Below are 21992 nucleotides of genomic sequence, written 5' to 3' on the forward strand. Positions count from 1 at the left end.
AGCGTGAGTAATGTCTCAAAAGAGGAAAATGATGGGGATGCATTTGTAGCTGAACATAACTAGATTATTGTACATTTATTTGGGATCAGTGGAATGAATATAAAGCCAGAAAAGGAGGTAGATGCCACTTTGTAGAGGACTTTAATATCTGATTGCATGTACTCAAAGAGGTAATTGAGTACCTTCAAGAAGAGACCAGGCTAACTTAAAAATAGTAATAATAATTGGACATTGGAATTTTTAATAGATTAGAGCAGAAAGGGCTGTGGGCAAGAAAGCAATTTATAAGGATTTGCAATAAACATTGTAGTTTAAGAGGGATTGAAAGGCATTGTGGACATATACTCCATCAGCTTTTACAATTGTGTGAACATGGCTTGAAATATCATAAATGATCAAAGGTTTCTACCTCTGAATGAGCAAATAGAAGCATCTGTGAAAGAGGTAGAGAGGTCAGAAGGAGGGTTTAGCTCAGGGGAAGAAAGTACAGTTTTCTTTGGTCATTAACTCTGTGGTTTCAGTGGAGGCATCCAGCAGACAATGTCTAACACTTGGTTGTAATCAGTGTTTGAGCTTAGACGAGAAGATATTTGGATTGGACATATGGATGAGGGAGTCCTTTCCATAGACAGAATTGCTACAGACCACGAGAACAGATGAAAAAGCTGGGAGATAGTGTATGGAGGGAAAGGACATGTGTCTTGGGAAAGTTAAACATGAGTGATATGTTTAAATTGGAGTTGGGAGAAAGTGGTGTTACAGAGCAATTAAAAAAGAAATGTCAAAATTGCATGGGGAAAAAACTCCAATGAGTCTGTCATAGCAGCCAGGAAAGATAAGAACAAGAATGAACAAAACTGGGAGAAGACTTTTGGCCTTGGGGATTAGGAAGTCATAGGTATATTAGTAACAGGAGTTTCGAAAGATGAACAGAGAAGACAGATTGCAGGAAGGTAATGGAAATTGTGGGTGATGTGGTGGTAACAGTACAGGGTGTAGATACATTGCAAGTGATTTGATCATGGAAAAAAGACTGAGTGATAGCTTGAAGAAGGAACATAATTGAAGAATCATATGAACCAATTTATTGGATAAGGATACTTGAGTATGCTGGGAAGGCAGTACAGTAGAAAGCCTAGAGATAGGAGATAGGAGAAAAAAATGTAATTGAATAACAAAGCCCTTAAAGAGTGAGAGACCCACAGTATAGGCAGCTGAATTATATATCAGAGCACCATTTCTTTTTCAGAAACTGTAAAATAAAAGTGCCTGAAGATGCGTGTATGCATGTATAGATAAATGGGTATTCTTTCCTTAGTTGATGGTCCTACATAGGAGACCTCAATCTCAGAAAAGTAAGACATAGATCCTGCTGAGATAACACGTTGTTAAGGGTGTTATAAGAAGTGTCGACCACTGATTTCACTGAAGATATCTGTGACTTCTTGACTCTGATCATTATTATTTTTCTACTTAATTGTTGTTATAGACTTCTAATTATGTTCAAAGTAGAAATAATCAAGAAATGTTTTAGAAAATTCCGTTAGTGAAGAGAACTGTGTATATTTACTGATAAAACTTGTGATTATTTACTTATTTTTGGAGGGATAATTTTGGTCAGAATTCAAAAATAATGTGTACTTCAATTTGCTTTGTGGCTATGCTCTTTGCACACTTACTTAATTCTTAGAATGAATGGTACAAATATACCCTTATTAACGTCTGCCAAATAATATTCCCCACATTTGCACAAGGAAAATGACAATAAATTTATATACCTATACAACATTATCAAAAGATTATCTCTTTTCAATGAGGTATGCTTTTTAATTATAATGGGATATACTTTTCTGACATTATTTTAGAAATAATGAAATTCTACTGAAAACATTTTTCGTTACACCTACAAAATGATACACAATACTCAATCATGAAAAGGCCCCTTTAAATAAATTGGATACAGAGCAGGCAGATGATATAGTGTAAATATAAACCAAAATAATAAGACCCAAAAAGCAGCTTATAATACAAAAGTAGAATAAGAAGTTAGAGCTGTCAACGTCCATGCAATAACCATTCATATTTTTATGCATTATCTGCATTATTCAAAACGTTCCAGTGTTGTTTCAAACAATTTTATTTCTCAATGATTATATAAAGAGAATGGATTAAAAGATAATGCAATCACATTTTCTATTTTTAATTCTGTGACTCTTTTGAACTTTTCTTTGGACAGAAAGAGTATGCCATTTCTATACAAACCCTATGACTAAATGTAACCCACTGCCACATTCTAACAGCTTAGTAAAACAAAAAAGAACCACTCAGAAGGGACACAGTTCCCTCCATTTCATTTGCAGGCCCAATGGAGTTTTAACGGGAATAGCTAAGAAATATGCAAATATTTTGACATCTTGGTTGACTGATTCTTATTTAAAGAAGGAAAAAAAAATAATTACCTTGTAAACAAACTTCTTCCAATGTGATACTTTCTCAGTTAATATTTAGGATAAAAAATTACTTTAGCTTAAAAATAACCCTCTTGCCTTTTTTTCTAAGATAGCATTTTTTCTCTTTTGCAGGCTTTTTCTAAGCCTTTCATTTTCTGTGAGCTATTTTCAAGCTTGATATCTTTGAATCCATGGGTTAAAGGTAATTCGTAATTTCAGTTGAGAGTCCTGCAAGTAAACACTTCCTAAACTTTGGAAGCACTTCCCTGGGAAGGAAATGAAGATGTGCGATGAGTAGAGGGAGAGAGAAATTCTGAGACTGCTAACCATAGATAGCTAACTGTACAGATATCCACATAATAATAACTTCAATGTTAATTGAAAAGATACAGTTTTTCAAATTACAATAAAGTGCACCAGTGAATGTCGCAAAGAACACTGCTACAGAATCTGATTGCAGGATAAGGTCAGTACAAAGTCTTATTATAATCAATGCTGTTAATTTGTAGCTTAGCTTAATTGGAAGTTGATGAGATAATAATTTCTCATCATTTACACATTACATATCAAAGAGTCAGACATTCTTTGCAGTTTGCTTTTAAAAAAAAGTCAAAATTGCATTTTAAATGCAAAATCAAAAGAGAAAACCAAGGGCATGCTGGTCTCCTTCATTAATCATAGGGTTCATGTAAACTATTATACATACTAGTGTTAATGTCTAAATACTTTGCTCCATCAGAAATGTTTTTATTTTTCAAACCGAATTAGACATTGTGCTAGAAAGGTAGCAAGTACAAGATATGCAATAGAAATAAAATTCACGATTTTAATGGCATTCAATCTAGAAATTAAAATTTAGTTAAAAAGTGGTAAAGGTTTATATGATTAAGGGGGATCGAATATATGGTGATGGAAGGAGAACTGACTCTGGGTGATGAACACACAATGGGATTTATAGATGATGTAATACAGAATTGTACACCTGAAATCTATGTAATTTTACTAACAATTGTCACCCCAATAAATTTAATAAAATAAAATAAAAAACAAACAAACAAACAAACAAACAAAAAAGTTGGTAACTTGCATTTTACCAGTTTATAAAGTCAGAGAATATTAGAGTTGAATAGAAAGTTGAGTGCCAGTCTCTCTGCCCAGTTGAATCTATCTGCTATGTTTCATCAAGTCGTTGGAGAGACTTCTTCAATACCTGATCATTTCCTCCATAGGGAGAATACCTCTACTGCCAGTAATTTTATTTCATTGGCATAGAGGAGCTATATTTGTTTAAAAAAAAATCCTTTCTTTTGTTAAACCTAAATTTTGCCTTAGTTTTCCACCATGAAATAATTTCAATTATGACTTCAGGAACAATTATGAGGAAATCGAATCCATCTTTCAGATTACAACTCTTAGTATGTCTGATGATTGCTATATGGTACCATTGAAGTCTTCTGTTCTCCAGGTGAAACAGCTTCTTTCTGTGAACCTATTTCTTTCATAGCATGGTCCCAGTTACCTTACCATACCAGCCATTTTCCTGTGTACACTCTCCTGTTTGCAAGGAACTTTTCAAATGTAAATGTCTAGAATTTGATACAAAATTCCAAGTGTTGTTTGACCCAGGCAAAGTTTTAATTGGTGCTTCTCTGGAGACTGTTACAGAGGTAGCACTATCTTCTTGGAAATATTTAATGGAAGAACACTGAGCTTTTGATCAACTTGTACATGTCCTGTTATGCCATATCTCTTCCTTTTGACTTGTAATGCAAAATATCATATCTATTAAATTTCAATTTCATAAATTTAGCTAATTGTACCAAACTATTTAATATTTTTATTCCATCTCTGACAACTAACAATAGGGTCATCAAGCTTTGACCTATGGATCAAATCCAACTCACTGCCTAGTCTGTAAATAATGTTTTACTGTAATGTAACCATGTTCATTATGTTATGCATTGTCTATAGCTGCCGTCACGCTATAAGTGAAACTCCACAACACTGAGCATTTTTGACAAAGACTGTGTAGCCCACAGAACATAAAATACTTCTCATTTATCGAAAAAAAATATTTTTAACTCAGAACAAGTACCTCAGCTATCCCTTATCCTTTCCTGCAGATTTAGAGAAAATGCATCTATGTCCTCCTGAAGACTATGGATTAAAATGTTGTACTGAGTAGGATCATTAGAGGCGAGAATCCAATTGGATACATAAAGAAGAAAAAAATTACTATTTTTCGCATTAATCCATTTAACCTGATGTGTTCCCAAGTAATTAAACTGCCATCCAGCCCACATTTCTTGCTGTCGTGATGAAATGTCTTGCTGAAATTCTGATAATACTCTCTCGGCTAAACTTCTAGGCATACTAGTTCAGTGACAATCTAAAACTGGAAATGGATTAACTGAAATGACTTCTTAGTTAGCCTATGTTTTCTCTTAGAACTCATCATTTTTCTTTCTAAGTGCCTGTACCAGCCCATTTTCCCCAAAAATGTATTTTTCAGAAAACTAGTCCTTGTAGAATCTTGAATAAATGGTCCAACGTCAAAAAGTTTGATGAAATACTGCTTTCTATATACTTTCTTTTGAGTCACAGTACACATTATCATGTTAAAGGGTGTGTGTGAGAAATTCTACAGAAACTATATCTGCTGAAGAGGAGTCAATACTTTCCTTCCGCACATTATTTAACCATAGCGCTTTCTTTTCTTCTTATAATGTTATTATCCAGAAACTTTGGTAGAAGAAACTTTAGGAAAATTTATAAATTCCCAGGAGGAAGAATGTAAACCAAGTTAGCCTTAGATGTTGAAAAACTATTTCCTGAGGGCATAGAAGTGGATGGAAAATAAGCAGAAATAGTTTGGAGTATGAAAATATCTTACAAATTAAAAAATAATAATATAGTTCCATTTTAAGAATGAATGTTGATTTTGCTCTGTTTTACCTAAATTTATTGGCTGAAGTGATATTTGTTGTGCTGATATAAGAGTGCATAATACCCTCATCTTTACAAGAGCAGTTAGTTACTAGTTATAATAGAAATGGCAATAGGCATGAAAAAAAGAAGTAAAACAGATCAGAAATATGAAAGCCTTCCATGAGGGCTAGAATTATTTCTTACCTACTTGTAAACCCACAGCTCATTACCTTATAAGTACCGTTTCCCTGAAAATAAGACCTAGCCAGAGAATCAGCTCTAATGTGTCTTTTGGAGCAAAAATTAATATAAGACCCTGTGTTATATTATATATTATATCATATCATATCATACCATATCATACCATATCATATCATATCATATTATATTATATTAAAGACCCGGTCTCATATTATAGTAAAATAAGACCAGGTCTTATATTAATTTTTGCTGCAAAAGATGAATTAGAGGTGATTGTCTGGTTAGGTATTATTTTTGGGGAAACACGGTAGTAGACACTTGTTAAATTGCTGTTAAATTAGCAAATGAATAAAGGCAGACTTTTTATAATATTATGGTCCTACTCACTTTCCATATAATAGAGATGTTTCCATGTTACTGGAAAGAAAAAAAAGTAAAATCACTATTTTTAATTGGTTTTCCTATCAAAGAAAATACATGAAAACCAGATATCCCCAAATTAAAAGAATAAAAGAAATACAAGTTTACTCATTTTGTAAAACAAAATTAAAACTACCTCACATTTGATGCAACAAAAGCTGTCATTTTCAGTATTTCTACATTCATAGCCTTTTGAGGCAGAGCTTGAGGATAAATAAACGTTAAGCTGTAAGATTTCTTAGTTTGACATTTTAAATACATGTAAATGTGGAACATACAATTAAATAACATAAATGTGCAAATGTCTTAAATAAGGACCTACAGATTTCCCTCTAAAACTGCTTTAGGAAACGTAATTTTAGTACTTTGTTTTAAAACATTTTAGTGTACTATTTTAAAATGCATATTTAAACATAGTATTTTAAAATATTTATCAGTCATTATGATATTTCTTAGGAAACTGTCAAGGAAAATCCATTGCACTTGTCTTTTAAAGAATGTCCTGACTTTTTAGTTTTTTATGAAATAGCAGTAATTTTTCAAACCACCTATGCACATTTTGAGTGTCGTATTTAAATTTTAATGGGAATGTATTTGCTTATTTAATTGAATCTGAAATATTTAGTGAGGGAATATATGTGGTTAGGGTATTTTGTTTGTTTTTATTTTAGAAACTAGATGTGCCGTAAGAAAGTTATTCCTTCTGACTGTAACATCTCACACTCTATTGATCATTAGGGTTCATTTGACTGACTTGCTTGGTTAAATCAAATTGCAAGTGGTTTATATCACATGTTCTGTTATGGACATTCTTAAAAAAAATAATGTCGAATTCTAGATATCACTGTTTTTTGTAAGAGAAATTTAGGTAACTCTTATTTTACTTTGTATTCCTTTAAAATTATGATAATTATTAGATTTGTACCTATATCTCATTATTTAATGTATCAACAAAAATATGCATATTAGAACATCAAAATTAAAAAAAATATACAAAGGGTGCCAAAATATACATTTTAAGATAGGAAAACTGTATTAAAATTGTAGTACTCAATATATACCGATAACAAAAGATGAATACAAGTCATGTTTGACTTCTGCAATTATGAGAGGTGATCAAAGTGGTTACCATCAGCATCCAGACACTTCTGATTACGGCAAACTACTGCATGAGCAACATTGACCAAAGTGTCCACTTGCATACATTCTTTTTTTGCCTCCCCCAGTATTTTGATAACTTTATCTTAATATACTTGCATTTTTTTTATACTCTACATTTTATCCTGATAAGGAGATCATAAGATATACCAGAGATTCATAGCACAAAAAAGGTTTGGAACTCCATTAAATGTTAGTTCTTAAACCTTCCCTTTGCTCTTTTCCCTTCCTGGCAGGCCTTACTTGAACCTCTTAATGAACTCAGAAATGTTAAGTTCCAAGAGACGACTTACTAATTGAAAATGAAGCAATGTCACTTTGTTGTTACCCTGTTCAACTATCCATTTTTGCTGAAGCTCAGATCTCCTTAAGAATCATACTTCTTAATGCGTGAGAAGTACAGTCACATAGTTCAAAGAATCACAGTATGACTTTCAAATATAAGTAGAAACAGAAGGAAAGCATGAAGGATTTAGAAAGATACATCATTCAGTTTCCATAGTTATGGCCTACTTAAAAAAACTGTCACTTTAACCTGTTTCTCCATTTTGCATCATTAATCTCACTTTATCCTGATTATTTCAATTTGATATTATCATGTTCATGAATTCTTCTATGATTTAAGCTTTTGAATTAAGCTATATGTATTGCAGTGATTCCATTTTTTAAAAAAATGTATGTTTCTCTCCCGTTCACCACAGAAGATATTTGGCATTCTTACCCCACACAACTGTAATTTCTACTTAAGAAAATCAAGATTCCATGTCAGACAATTTTATAATACTAGGCAACAACATGTAGTGACTAGCTCATCCTTTTGGCCACTCCTAAGTAAAATTTTAACACTATCTCACTGGAAACTTTGGCAAAGATTAAACTGATAACTCAGTAGGCCTTAGTCTGCAACTGGGACTTCGTGCTTTGTGAATTTAGAAACTTGCAGAAAGTCTGTTCCATTGCATCTCTCATTCTTGGGTCCACATAGATTATATACATAAATGTGTGTGTGTGTGTGTGTGTGTGTGTGTGTGCGTGTGTGCGTGTGTGTGTGTGTGTGTGTGTGTGTGTGTGTGTGTGTGTTAATCTCATCTAAAGAAACTCTCATAGATACATCCAGAATAATGTTTAACTGCGTATCTGGCCAACCCTCCCTCACCTCACATGGCCTAGCCAAGTTGACATAAAATTAACCATTAAACCATTGGTAATCATCGCATACTCTTTATGATAGCATCACTGTTAGCAAACATTTCCCTGTCTTTATCTTTAATTTCTTCAGAGAATGGTCAATATTTCCCCTCCTTACTTCTTTTCTATTCTGAAACTTAGATCTCTTCTAGTTTCAAGAACTTTCCCTTGAAGCCCATTTAAATCAAGGCTGTTGAATCTTTCATGTGAGTATTCTTTAGCTCTCCCTAGAGAATTCCAGACAATTAATTTTCTTTTCTTTCCTCTTTGAGGTTCTTGTGACTAGAGAGGACACTTCTTACCCATCTAGGTTGTCATTTACCGACTTCAATCTTCCTATTTATTTAGGACTTTGGCTTCTAGCCTACATTCTTTTCCTTTCTCATGATGCCTCATATCCTCTTTAGTGACTTCAATATCTTTGTATATGACTAATCTCAGTTTCAAAATTTACTTTGTTCTTTTTTGCTTAAAATTTTGCTCACAGTCAATCGTAACAACCTACACTCTTGTAGTCAATCCTAAAACTTGTTTTTAGTTTAACTGATCAATTTATAAAGTTTTAAATAATAAAACTCTAATAAACCAATCTTTCATCATATTCTTCTGTCATTCCAGAACTGCCTCCTTTATTTTTTTAACATGTGTTCTTCGTCTTCTATTCCCATGAACTCTTTTTCTCCAGTGTTATTACTAGATTTTCCTTCGGGACTATTACAGCTGATACAGTCTAGATCATCATTTAAATTGCTTTATTGCCAACATCTTCAATGCTTTCATCCTCTAGGTTTCCAGAATGCTTTATTCTGAAACTTCTAAACTTGGATCATTCCAACCACCTGTAATCTTTTCCTTATTGTATGAAGTCTGACAATTAAGTTTGTGAACTCATCCTAGAAAAAGTGCTACTACCTCATTGCTGAACATCACTATGGTGACCTTCGAAGTACTCCTCTTGGAAAGCTATACACAGATGCCAGTGCCTAGTTTACCCTTCAAATCAATTTTGGAATTCTTTTTCTAGAATGTCCATCAGAGTTCTCATCGTATTACCTTTGAATCCTGAATGTCATCAAAATGTCTTCCTTTCGTATTTCCTTTATCTTTGCATAAAGACAGAAGTCATTGGGGGCCAGATCAGGTGAGTAGGGAGGGTGTTCCAGTACAGTGATTTGTTTACTGACTGAAAACTCCCTCACAAACTGCTGTGTGAGCTGTTGCATTGTCGTGACGCAAGAGCCATGAATTGTTGGCGGAAAGTTCAGGTCGTGTAACTTTTTCATGCAGCCTTTTAAGCACTTCCAAATATTAAACTTGGTTAACTGATTGTCCAGTTGGTACAAATTCATAGTGAATAATCCCTTTGATATAAAAAAAAAAGGTTAACAACATCATTACAACAAGTTCACAAACTTAATTCTCAGACCTCATATGAGGTGTTGAGTGATGTTTAAGAAAAATTCTATTTCTAATGTGGAGTGGTATCTCTACAAACCTATAATCTGAACCGGCTAAGAATAAAGTTCAATCTTTTAGCAAGTATAAAAGGAATCCATGATGTGACCCTGTTTACCTCTTTTCTAGGCATATTGTTCAGTAAATCCTTCTTCATTTTCCTGTCAAGACTTGTGTGAGGTCTGAGATTTTGCTCTAATTGCAAGCTACCAAGTTAGCCCGCCACAGTTTCATGGATGTTAGCAGAAAACATGAGACCCCTGTTTTAGAGTGTGTAGTAAAGAATTTAAACTTGCCCAAAGCGAGGTCTGGCTTTTGTCTCCACTTCCTGGGAGGTAATCTCTAAGCCCTTGGAATGCACTGCTTGAGAAAAGTGTGTTTGTTTACCTGGGAGCCTTGAACCAGGCTAGATAGTGTGACAATGTGATTTATAATGGGGATTTTGGATCAGGATGTATCAGCTAAACTTCTGGAGAGGCTGGAGACTAAGGTTGACCACATGTGCAGTCCACCATATCTATATGATGGAGCTCCAATAAAGACTCTGTACATGAAGGCACAGGTGAGCTCTCCTGCCTGGGAATACTCAGTGTGTTTTATCACACATCATTATTGGGAGGAGTGGAATAACATGAGTCCACTGGGGAAATACAACTGAAAATCTGTATGGAATTCTGTTGCACTCTGCCCCACGTGTTTCTTCCCTTAGCTAACTTTAATCTTTTTGCTGTAGTAAACCATAATTGTGAGTTCAACAGCTTTCAGTGAGTTCTTTGAGTACCTCTAGCCAATTATCAATACTGAGAGTGGTCTTAGGGGCCCCTGAACTTTGTATTTGTTATGAGAAGTGAGGGTGGTCATGTGGACCATCCCCTAACTTTAAAAAAGAATGTATTGGAAGTCACAGCATAGTAAGTAGCATGAGTTTTACATATGCAGCAATCTCTTTTGTCCCCCCTGGGGGCATTTGGATGCTGTACTCAGAGTGGCTTTCAGCATGGCTGAGGAACCTTGAACTTGGGAAACTGGAAACTTTTATACTGGATAATAAATGTGCCTACCCAGAAGACACTATGTTAACCTCCAAGGCTGTTCTCTAGAAGGAGTCATTATCTCTGTCTTCCAAGGATATTTACTATAGAAGGATTCTTGAAAAGGTAGTTGAAAAAAAAAGGTCGCTTAATGGCTCTTTCACATGATATGCAGAAATATGAGAGACCCATGGAGAACTGTCTTCCATCAATTCCGTGTTTCAGTCACACCAAACTACCTACACTTGTCATAAAGTAATTTAATTGGATCACATGTCTGTGTTTTGTTCATATTCCCCTTCTGTCTGAGATACACTGATCACTGTAACAATGGTTATTCATCTTTCAAGATTCTTTTCAAAGGAATCATATCCAAAAATTGATCTTAAATTCCCCTTTCCACCTGTACCTCATCACTAGCCTCTTTGAGCCCTAATTTACCCTCCTCAAACTTCTAGCCCCCAAATAACATCATTCTATTGTCCTTGTTTGTTTACATGACTTTTTCTTGCAACTGAAATGTATAGGGACCACTTCTGATTTGTCCTTTTATGCCCTGGGTAACACTGTTCTACCACATGGTAGCTACTGGGAAATATGTTGCAATGAAGAACTAGTCCACATTTTCATGAAAGAGAATTTCTATATAATTCAGAAAATGTAATGATTAAAATTAAAACACAGCACAAATGAAGTCGGCTCTGATTTTTCCAACTCTATTCATGCTATTGACCCAGAAAATAGAATTGCCCAGTAATTCAGGACTCTATTATGTGTCTGCAACAGTCTTCTTTCTGGTACCCAAAGAACAAAATTCTTACAATTTGTTTTCATTACCACTTATTCCCTAGAATCTAGCCATTTCTCACCCTTTCTTCTTCTGCCACCTGGGTTTAAGATACTACTTTTCACCTACTTTACTGTACAGCTTTCAGTTTGCCATTTTGTTTCTATCTTGTCCCCTAGAGTCTCATTTCAGCAGCCAGTGATAGTTCTATAATATAAATAAGATAATGCTCTAAATCTTGTTAACAGTTTCCTTTTTCACTCACAGTAAATTCGGATTCTGTACAATAACTTTTTTTGGGTTTTTGCACTAGCTGTTTCTCCTGCCTAAAATTCTTTTCCACCAATTAATGTAGTGAGCAACCACTAATCTTAAATGTCACCTACTTAATGAGTACTTGCCTAATGAGGATTATCCTAAACACACTATTGAAACTACAGACAGCTCACACCCCAAGCACTCTTGACCTTATTTTTGACTAGTTTTATTTTTTTTCAAAAGTTATAACTTCCTAATATGCTCTATAATTTACTCATTTGTTTATTGTTTACTGCAGGCTTTTCCCACAATACAAGCTCCATGACTGCAAAAATATTTGTCTGCTTTTTCTACTGATTATAATGCACTTAGGACAGGGTCTGGCACTTAGTTGGTGGTCAATAAATATACTTTTTTTCTGTGACAATTAACGTATGACTTAGCTAAGTTTATGCAATTTTCATTGCTCTATTACTTATCTTGCTTCCAATTAGAAGATGGGACATTGATGGATGGAGTGAGGATAAAGGTGCATAAGAATACATTAGGAAGGTTGAATTTAAAGCACATTTTGGACAATATGAGACTATAGGCACTCAAAATCTTGACCACTTACTTCCCTCTGAGGCCCATTGGATGGTGGTGTTTGTCAGGATAGCATTGCCTATATGACCTGTCCATACTGTATTTGGGGATCTCTTTCTTGACTAGCATTGGTATAAAGAAAGGAATGATTTTTAATCAAATTAAGTGTGCTCTTAATTAGTTATATATATAGTATATTAATTTAAATTTATTTTTATCATTTAAATACACGTAATAATTTTTTTTTTTTTTTTTTTGTAACTACTTTTTTGTAAGGAAGGCCATCTATTTCCCACACTATTCAAATCTGTTGCTTCCTTTCCTTGGAAATCATATAGTCTGGTTCTTATCTTTGCTCTAATAACTGCAAGAGAAGCCAGAACAGAAATCTGACTCAAATAAGCAGCAGCAACACATAAACAGGGTGTGGTTTCTACTGTGTTAGATAATCATGCCTTTGGGGATTACAAATGTGAGATCTTGACTTTTGGGGTATGTGGTTTTCCATGGATAGCACTTTGGAAAGATGTACGTGTATGGTTGTGAGGGTAGAAAACATTTTGTTGAGTCTTTAGAAATTTATTTTTACTGTAACAGGTAGCTAATTATGAATCATCTAGCCAGAGTAGAGATAATGTTTTATCATGTTTTACAATAGTGAGACTCATACATATTTCCTCTGTAAGATTGACTTAATTAATTTTTTTCTTTACTCTTTCTTCAAACAAGAAATCTGATTGTTTTAATTATTCTAGGTATTTTCTAAATATGTTTTCCTTTTTCTCCTAATAAAATGCAACCTTAATATAATATTTTAATATTTATTTTAGTTTGATCAACAGTTTTATTTATGTTCCCACAATACACTAAAAGTTTGTAATTAAGTAAATTGTTGAACTGTTTCTGCTTAGAGTTTTGCTATGTGTGGTAGTCTTACAGGACAAGTTACCAAGTTTAATGACACTGTGCATCTTCATATTATTGAGTTAATGTCTATCTAGAATAAAGCTGAAAGACAATATTATGAGCAATCCCTGCTATAAGACCAGACAGATGGAATGCTCAGCAGTGTTAGGAACAAGTTTGTGCACGAACACGTTCCGCAAACAACTTGGTATTTAGAGCTAATGAATATTTCCTATTTGGAAAGTAAATTGCTGAATGTGCTTCCTGGCACTGTCTCCCTAGTGCCAGAACACATCATGTTTTTTCTCTGAAGGTCTTTTATAAAGACATCTGTGCCTTCACATCAATTTGAACTAATCTTTACATGCTGTGTTCTGTTAATGCACACTAGAGAAAAATAAACACTGAATTTTATATTATGAAAATAAGCCCCCTTCAGGTTCTCACTATTGTCAAATTCTCTCTCTCTCTCTCTCTCTCTCTCTCTCTCTCTCTCTCTCTCTCTCTCTCTCTCTCTCTCTCTCTCTCACACACACACACACACACACACACAGTATCTTATTGAACTGTACTCACATTTTCATTTAAGGGAAGCACTTTCCGGCTTCTCTTTAGCATACTCGAATTGCCAGCATCCCTCCTCTTGCGCTTTGGGATCATAATTAAGTAACATAAGGGTGACTTGAACACAAGCACTGTGCTACCATTGCAGTCAATCTGATAACTGACAGGGTTACTAAGTGACATACACAGCATGTCCACGCGGGAGAAAAGGATGTTTCACGTCCCAGGTGGGATAAAGCAGGACCACATGACATTTCATTGCACTACTCAGAACAGTGTACAATTTAAAACTAATGAATTGTCTATTTCTTGAATTTTCCGTTTAATGTTTTTTGACTATGATTAACCGTGGGTAACTAAAACCACGAAAAGCTAAATAATTGATACAGGGGACTACTGTAATAATAAATACATATAATAATAAAAAAGCAATATTCTTTGTTAGGTCTCTGACACGAATCAAGTGGCTGATTTGCATAATGTCACATTTGGCCAACTCTGGATCCTCATGATCGATGACTGTGCTAAAAAGGGGGTGGCATTCATACTTCCTCCCTCTGAACTGTGCTAACGTCTCAGGAATTCTAGAGAGTTCGGGGATTCTCAAGTTGGACTGTGATTTCTGCCATCTCTGTTTAGGCCATGTAACTCTATTAATATGGCAAACAGCTAACTCTTAAATATGTTTCTTATGGGAAAACAAACAAACAAACTGGATATTTCTTTTTATCATCTTACTAAGATGCCTTTATGTACTAACACAAAAGCGAGAGTAAAATGTCATATGAATTTTGTCACTGAAATATGTTTTACTTTGTGAGAATTGAAGCTAATTAAGCAAAAGAATGACCACTTTTATTTCTGCTCTGTACTAAAAACTGAGCATTTATTTTGCCTTGTACGTATTTCACAGGTTATTTCAGTGTTCAGAAATGCTCATATTAATATGGATGTCTACATTTAACGACTTTGTAACCCCTGCATTTTTACCGTGAACATTGGTAGAAAATGATACATAAGAAGCAATTTTAAACCAATTTCATTTTTTCTCATATCCTCCTGTACACTGGCTATCTATATTGTTTTTCCTCTTCCTTGTACTAAATGGTTGACAGTTTATTTTATTTGTTTCCCATTAGATAACTTTTAGAAGATCTCTTGTCTCTTTACTCCTCAAAGGACTTTTACTTCTTTAATTAACTTGACAAAATTCCAAAATCAATTCAACATTTTCTCCTTCTCCTCCCCATGCCATCTCAGCCTGTCATAGGCTACTTTTGAAAGTAGAAAAGGGACACACAATCAGTTTTTCTTTCTTGTTAGGCCAGCTCCTATTCCCAACTGGTCAATTCCAGCTTCAGGCCCTCCGAAGTTGGGGTCTGGGATGGAAAAGCCAGTCTTTAATCTGGGGTTGGTTTTGCTCATTGTGGCACATTTTTGTAGTGGACTCTCCCATAGGCACTTGAAGATTCCTCAATCAGTGAGACTCTCTCCTCTGTAATTTTCTTGACACAAGTAAAAGCCTCTGCTCCTGTTGGGCCCTTCCACTTCTGTGTCATCCTGAGGACTCGGTCATGGGCCTCTTTGTGGTGAAGTCTCCTTCCTGTCTAAAGACGTGTGGCTCTCTCTGCTATTGCAGTGAATTTCCCAATTCTAGGCCCTATTCTGCTGTCATCGTCACTTAAAACAGCTTCTTACACTTCAGCTTTCCGAAACTTTAGTAAGACATTCATTCCGCTATGTCCCTCCAATTTCGGAAGATACATTAAGTTCTCTGAGTGATCTCACTGAAGTTCTTTCAATGGACCCTCTCCCTTTCCGTCTTTTATAGGGTGGGGTGGGCAAGTGAACTGCGTGTACATGGCACACTGACAGTTCTCTCTAAAAATGTCTGTTCTTCGATTTCCTAGCTGAATTCTTGTCTTTGCTTGTATAACTTGAAGATGCATGTTATACAAAGTTCACAAAACTGGTTTGGCATCTCGATTTCAGCCCTAATAGGTAGTCTAGCACCTCCTTTGTAATGCTACAATGGTTGGTACCTATGTTCTTGGATTCTCAGTTGAAAAGAGGCTGAAAAACAAATCCCATTTTAATAGGAAAAGACAAAACTGAGAAACTAAAATGGACGATATTCTATATCCGTAATTGGCCTAGAGGTAGTCTAACATTTATAGGATTAATGACACCTTATTATTAGATCTGTAATATGATACAGAAATATATATTTAATATGATGTGATTATAGTTATTAATATTAAAAACCAGTTAAAGGAAATTTATGAAGTTCAATTTAGCCATTCCCGGTTGAAGCCATTTTATTTGTTACTCTTTACACAGAATTCACTGAGTGAATGTCTGTGGAGCACCTATCAGGTGTCAAGCCCTTTGCCAGCCACCGGCAACATGGAGGCAAGCACACCCCATGCATTACGGAGCTGTTGCCTAAGTGGAGGGAGATTTTAGTTAAATAATCACTGACTAATATAACCTCATAACTAATAGACTACCAAGAGTTGGTGCACAGGGATGCAAATGGGACTTTGACCTAGTCAGGAAATCTGTCTTGAAGGAACAGCAGAGGGAAAATAGAAATTACCTGAGGAAAAAAAAAATGGTGGAGGAAAGATTTTTCCAGGCAGAGAGACCAGTATGCACAATGTCCTCATAAAAGGGTAGAAGCATAAAAAGTATGAGGGCCTTAAAGAAGACCAGTGTAGTTGACCTGGAGAAAATGAGGGAAAAGTTGTCCGGTTAAGGTTCAGGGAATCATTTAGACCATATGTTACAGAGATGTGTTAAGATTTGTCTTTAAGATAAAGGCCAAGTGATGACATTGAGCATTGTGAATAGGCAGAATGGCCCCCTGAAGATATCCACACCCTAATTCCTGGAAGCTGTGAATATGATACGTTTGATGGCAAAAGAGACTTGCAGATGTAATTAAAGTTATGGGCCTTAAACTCCTGAGATTACTTTGGATTATGCCTGTGTGCCCAATCTAATCACAGGAACTTTTAAGGAAAGATAATTTTGAGTGGCTAGAGGCACACAGATTTAGCAGAAGGCAAAACTAGAGGAATTCCACATGGCAGAAGGGTTTGACATGCCTTGTTGGTTCTGAGATGTAAGGGGCCACATGCAAGGATGAAGCGAGATTTATAGGAGCTGAGTGTGCCCCGTGGTGCATAGTCAGCAAGGAAAGAGTGACCTCAGACCTTTAACCATTGAACTGAATTAGGTCAATACCCCGAATGAGCTTGAAGGCAGATTATTCCCCTGAGCCTAAAAATGAATGCTGTCATGTCCACACCTGGCTTTCAGTTTTGTTAACACAGAGAATAGAGGAAGAAGCTGAGCTATATTGGCCCAGATTTCTGACCCACAGAAACTGTTTTAAGTCACTAACTTTGTGTTAATTTGTTACGGGAGCAATAGAAAACCAATATAAGTATAGAGAACAATTAGAAGTGAGTAGTGTCAAGAGTGGAATCTAGGCAGACCTGCTGGGAAGCTACTTGTGTAGTAGAAAGCATGGGTAAGCAATGACGATGACTTTGACACGTACTGAGTAAAAAATAAAGTTTGACTGTTATTTATCCTATACTCTACCTCTAGTATTTGGCCAAAGGTTTTGATTGATGGCCTGAGTGAGATACTTTACATGTGAATATTTTTATACATCGCTTGCATTTCAAGAAGTCTTTTAATAAATGTTGAGCTGGAAAAGAAAGTTGCAGAATAGTGGAAAATAAGAACACATGGAGAATGCAAACACATATTGAATATTAGGTGTTTTGGAATTTGAAAATCTGTCTCACTTAAAGTCTTATATTAGTAGTTGTTTTTAAAAGAATCAGAGGTAATCAGTTTATGATGCCAGAATCCTCTTAGTTGTATAAATGACAGTCTCCAATCTCATGGCAGCACCTGGGAATGAAGGAAATGTGTGAGTCACGAGGAACACAGAATTTTTTTTTTTTTTTTTTTTTAATCATCACAACAGATGAAAACTAGTAGTATCTGAAGAGATGACCAGGAATAACATAACTGGGGTAGTCTAGGTCAGCCAGATCTATGGTTTTGAAAACAAAACCTGCTGGACTCATTTTTTGGACCATTCATTGTGGGTTTCAGCAAAGTTTTCAACTAATTTATGGGAACAAATTTGGCTCTATAAATTGCTTTCTTAAATCTTTTAAAAATGTATTCATGGATTTCTAAATTTCTGTGGTATTCAATAAAAAATTAACAAGTGTGGCAATAATGAGGAAAGTTTGCTCAAGATATTATCATGTAAGTAAGGTACTCACTCTGGGGATGACCAGAACATTCCAGTGGGCACAGAAACCAGATCACAACTACTTCCCTTTGCTACCAGCAACAAAGGCAGCTGTATCTTTATCCTTACCCAACCATCTTCTTTTATCACAGCTGCTATCAGCATCTCTTTCTATTATGCTGTTTCTTTCTTCTCTTTGTGACTTTTTCCTTGGTCCCATATGTATACTGACAAACCAAAGTCTAGGTGACGACTTGCTAATCTTAAAATGGACAGACATGAAAGAGTGGTACCATTTCTTCCTGCTTGTCTATTTTCTTCTTGCCTTATATTTCTTGCAATAGAAGTTGAGGTTGGTCATAGCTGGTGGTAAAAATATTAAAGATTTCTGGGTAAAAACATGTGAGGTAACACCCCTTATAATCAATAATGTTAACAATTGTTAATTGTTGTTTCATTGCCAAATTTCTATAAAGTAAAAGTATAAATGTGCTACACAATCACAAGAAAGCAATATTCTATATACAGTGCTAGGTGTGTATCAGAATAATCAGGGGGATACTTCTTAGAACTACTATGCGGTACACCTGAAATTAATATAAAATAATATTGATTGTCAACCATAATTGAAAAACTTAAAAAGGGGTGAAGGTGAAAGGGAATAAGAGGTTCAATTTCCAGTTAAAAGCAAATAAGTCATGGGGATGTAATGTACAGCATAGGGAAGATAGTTGATAATATTGTGATAGCGTGCTACAGTGTCACATGGTACCTGAATTTATTGTGGTGATCACCTCTTTAGGTACACAAATGTTAAATAACTATGGTGTACCCCTGAAATGATTATAATATGGTATGTTAGCTATATTTTAATAAAAGTCTTAAAAAAGTGATATTCTACTTGGGGTATCAATATTAACACATTTTTTTTAAAATTAAAAACAATAGGATTTTCCAAAGTTATATGGATTCCATGCTGTTGTGCTAATGACAAGGTTGAGATTAATGTAGTTTTGTTTTCCTAAGAAAGTCTGTAGAGTTTTCATAGGGAGAGTCTTCAGCACAAATTACATGTTTGTTAACTTACTTCCTATGTGACAAAGTGTAAATACATGGAATTACAACATACTGTGAGCAAAATTGGGAGACGATTCTATAAAAACCTCAGTCCTTCTCTATTTTTCAGATGCCAGTTGCATAGAATAAGGTAAATACATGCCTTTTGTTTTAGAGGCAGAGTTGTGCCAATAGAGAAAAAAATAAATAAAAGGTTAGATCTACTGGTACATCTTATTTTGTATCTGTGAATAAGAAGCATATGTCTTATGCCATTTCACACAGAATAAAATGTTCAAAAGAAATATGAATGCTAATGTTTTAGCTTCTATGTTCAAAAACACTAATCAGAAGATTAGTGTTGGCAAAATTGATGCAGGGCTGAAAGCATTTCAAAGTAAGTTCCCTATGCAGAGAAAAGACAGTTAACAATACTATGTGCCAAACTGTATAGAAGAGGAAAATGTCACTTAAAGAGATTGTTTGAAGATATCCCAGGGCACACAATGGCTACAAGAGAAAACATAATTTTAAAGAAGTAATTCAATTGTTTTGAAGTCATAAAATTGTACTAATAAGTCATAAGCCTGCCAAAAGTATAAAATACTAAGAGATTCACAAAACTACCTTGGGAAATATAGTGGTTTATTTATAAATAAAACCTAGTTTAATGCATCTCTAAATTATTCTTTGAGTATTCATATTAAATATCATACAAAAGAAAAATACATTTTTGGTGGTAATTGATGTTTTTGTATATTTGTTGATTATGCTATATATAGCACCTTTCATATATATATAGTTTTTAATCTTGTTTACTTCAGAATTCCTTGAGGAAAAAGTAAAGATTGGCATGTGAGAATGTCTTTAAGAAGCACCAACTTTGAGAGGGCCAAATATTCTGAAGTACTGTATTCATTAGGAAGTTTGAAAGATAAGGGTATTTGATCGAGTTTATTTCCTGATCGTAGATTTTAGTAAAATGAAATACATGTGTGCATATGTACATGCACAAACACACACCTCTCTTTTTTAGTGACGCACTATGGATTAGCAACCTCTTTGAAAACAGCAAGAGTTTTATATTTCTAAATTCCTCTCACCATCCATCACAGGACTATCTTTCAATAGACATTTTTGTAATTAATAAATCAGTTATTTACCATAAAATGTGTCTATAAAAGTGAAGTACAGTGACAAATCACACAGCATTTTTTTAAATTTTACTATTATCAAGTATTAGAAGACCTTTGTTTCACTAATTTTATTTACTTGTACAAAACAAAATTAACACTTTTAAGCATCAGCTTCTCTAAAGTGAGAAATATTTGAAGAGATATAATGGTAGATGACATGCTTTGAAACTATAAATGGAAAAATAATGTAAGTTAATGCCATTTTTTTCTTCTTAGGTTTAGAATGGTTTGAAAATGAATATGACGTTTTTTATGAATGATCAATAAATGGAGAAATTAGTTTTACAGGTTTTATTGTATTAAGTTCTGAGTGATTTACTAAACTTATAATCAAATTTAACAAGGAGATAATTTCTTGAGTATTGGTGTCTATTTTTACCTGACCTTGGAATTTCATGACATTTGGGAAGCCATTTTACTTCTTGCCAGGTGAAAGTTAGATAATTCAGAGCGTGTTGACCGAGTCAGAATTCCCCACAAATGAGTTGAAAATATTTGGCTGGAGAATAAGTGTTTGTCTTTTCAGTAGTTGAGCCATGGAAGCTTTGTACAAATTTCCTTCCAACAATTCAAAAGTCAAATATTCATATCAAGAATAGTGCTAAATGTGGGACATAATGTATTCTTGCAGCCTTGAAAGGTCAGACATGTGATTGAGAATTATAACACTGCGTGACCTGTGCTGGCTGTTTCTATAGGTCATTAAAATAAAAATCATTCAGAGAAAAATAAATAAAAAATCGTTCAGTGAAGATTGCTTTTGTTCAACATTTGGGTGTTGCTTCATAGGGTGTTTGAGTCTATGTGTGCAAAGAACATGAAATACAGTGTTTCTTGGAATTTGTGAGTGGCAGGAGTGCCTCTGGAAACTAAGTTCATCTACTTCAAAGGTTCAACGTGAATAAACATTTGTTTATATCATTCCTAGTCACATATGCAACTCCAATGTAATATTTTGGAGAGAAGTTTGCTTTTGATTTCTATCAATTAGTTATAAGAGTCACTTCAGAGATTTGCTGCCTCAATTTTGCAGATTTTCAAAGGGAATTTGGACACTTCACTAACTGGGAAGATATCTTAATGATTGTAGGAAAGTAATTGTTACTGAGGACAGATTTCCGTAGTGTGATTTACCTTAATACTACTTAATATTAACATTTAGGATACCATTCTAAATGATTTCTGCCAGTCTTGTTGCTACAGTGAATATTATTACCATGTTTCCCCGAAAATAAGACCTAGCCAGACAATTGGCTCTAATGCCCCTTTTGGAGCAAAAGTTAATATAAGACCGGGTCTTATATTATGTTACATTATATAAGACCCTGTCGTATATTATAGTAAAATAAGACCGGCTCTTATATAAGTCTGGGTCTTAAATAATATAACATTATAGTATAATGTTATATAATATAATGTAATACAATATAATATAATACATCACAAGACCAGGTGTTATGTTAATTTTTGCTCCTAAAGATGCATTAAAGTTAATTGTCCGGCTAGGTCTTATTTTGGGGGAAACAC

The sequence above is a fragment of the Rhinolophus sinicus genome, chromosome 15, assembly GCF_057876585.1.
Source record: "Rhinolophus sinicus isolate RSI-liver-muscle chromosome 15, RSI-T2T, whole genome shotgun sequence".
Lineage (NCBI taxonomy): Eukaryota > Metazoa > Chordata > Mammalia > Chiroptera > Rhinolophidae > Rhinolophus > Rhinolophus sinicus.